The sequence below is a fragment of the Cryptomeria japonica genome, chromosome 3, assembly GCF_030272615.1.
Source record: "Cryptomeria japonica chromosome 3, Sugi_1.0, whole genome shotgun sequence".
NCBI lineage: Eukaryota > Viridiplantae > Streptophyta > Pinopsida > Cupressales > Cupressaceae > Cryptomeria > Cryptomeria japonica.
This window is the reverse complement of record NC_081407.1, coordinates 26,520,131-26,521,873: the sequence shown is the minus strand read 5'-3', so window position 1 is coordinate 26,521,873 and position 1,743 is coordinate 26,520,131.

The window sequence follows — 1,743 nt, the reverse complement described above, 5'->3', positions numbered from 1 at the left end:
CTTCTCTCTACTCCCAAATAATTAAGACCTCAAGCCACCACCAAAAGAAAGATAATTCATCTCCCTATCTACTCTATGGATGGTGGGGTTCAAATCAATCGGTACAGTCACGTACAACACCTGCAAACTCATACGTTTTGGGAAAACTGAAGTATTTTGAGTATTATTGCTTCATAAACTCCAACTCCAACATCAGCCACCTTGGGAATCAATCCCAAAACGCATATACAACTCTCCAATTTTTTCCCACCAAATTTGGAGTAGGTTGGACCCATTGAAAGGATTCCCCCAACCAAATTACAAAAGTTGCACTTTGCACTCAAAAGGTGCATTTTTGCAATTTTGCACAAAAAGTTGTCATACTTCCTAAGGTTGAGATCCACACACATGGACCAAAAAAACACACATAAAACATGTCTAAAACCTATCAAGCATAAATCTAAACCATCTACTACACCTTTTTACCACATTGTCCCAATTGGCTTCTCAAATTGCCTAATTGGTGACATGGGCTTACATGGTGGGGTTTATTTGCATACATGAAACACAAGACACTCTAACACATCCTAATGGTCCTATTCTTCATCTTCAGGGTCATGAATGTCTTGTTGATGAGGTGCTCCTACACCATACTCAACCTAGACCTTCAAGACCCATGGTCTTCTCTACTCTCTATGACACTTTTGATCTTGTGAGCTGTTTTACAATAGGGAGGAGATTAATGTTTTGCCATTATCATAGCTCTTAACCTAATTCCCCAAAATTTTAAACATTTCTAAAATGGATGAAGATAAAATCATGAAATATTATGAAGAATAAAGCAAATAAGCTTCATCACAAGGTTTTTGCACATAATTAGTCTACACTAATTGATTTATTTGTGGTAAAAGTAGCCAATTATATTATTTTGGCTAAGGAACATAGATTGAAATTAGGACTAAATCCTCACACATTGCAATATCTTTATACCCCAAAACCTAATAGTCTGAAGTAAATGACCCAATTCAAAAATATTTTTATCAATAACCATAGGCTCCTCTACAATGATCCTTTGAGAACATGATCCAAATTTGGATTGGATTAAAATCACCCTTGAAAATGATCTATTTAAATCCATCATAACACAATTTTGAATAGGTAGCTTTTTATTCTCAAAGGGTTTTATATCATGCTTTAGAAAAATTCCCATATAGTAAGCTAGAATTTGTACTACTTCAAGGTCTTGATATTCTAGAGGAAGAGAGTGTAATTGAACCCTAAATGGACAAACTTCTATAGGGGCCAAGATAGGGTCAAAATTAGGATTCCATATTTGAGTAAAAAGTCCAAATCCATTAAGAAACCAAGACTTTGTCCTATGAACTAAATATCTATTAGATTTCTTGGAAAAAGTCACCAAGATGAATTAAAGTTTTGTAGAATTTTAAAATTTTAAAAATTAACTCATTTGGAGCCATCCAAAAGGTGCGGACGTCATTTTGCTATCATCATTTATCCTTAGTTATTATTTTGTTTTTGATAAAGATAAACAGGTTTTACAAGGACCCAAAACCTAAAGTTTTACAATAGCTGACCAAAAGCCAAACTGACAAGAAACAACAGCAAAATAGGGGAGTAATCCCGAGAAGAAACAAAAAAAAAAAGGAAACGCAGACAAACAAGACAAAACAAAATAAAAATCTCTCAGTTAAGAGAGAGCACTAGATCCGTGTTCTTTTGAATGGAAATCCTGTTGATTTCCTT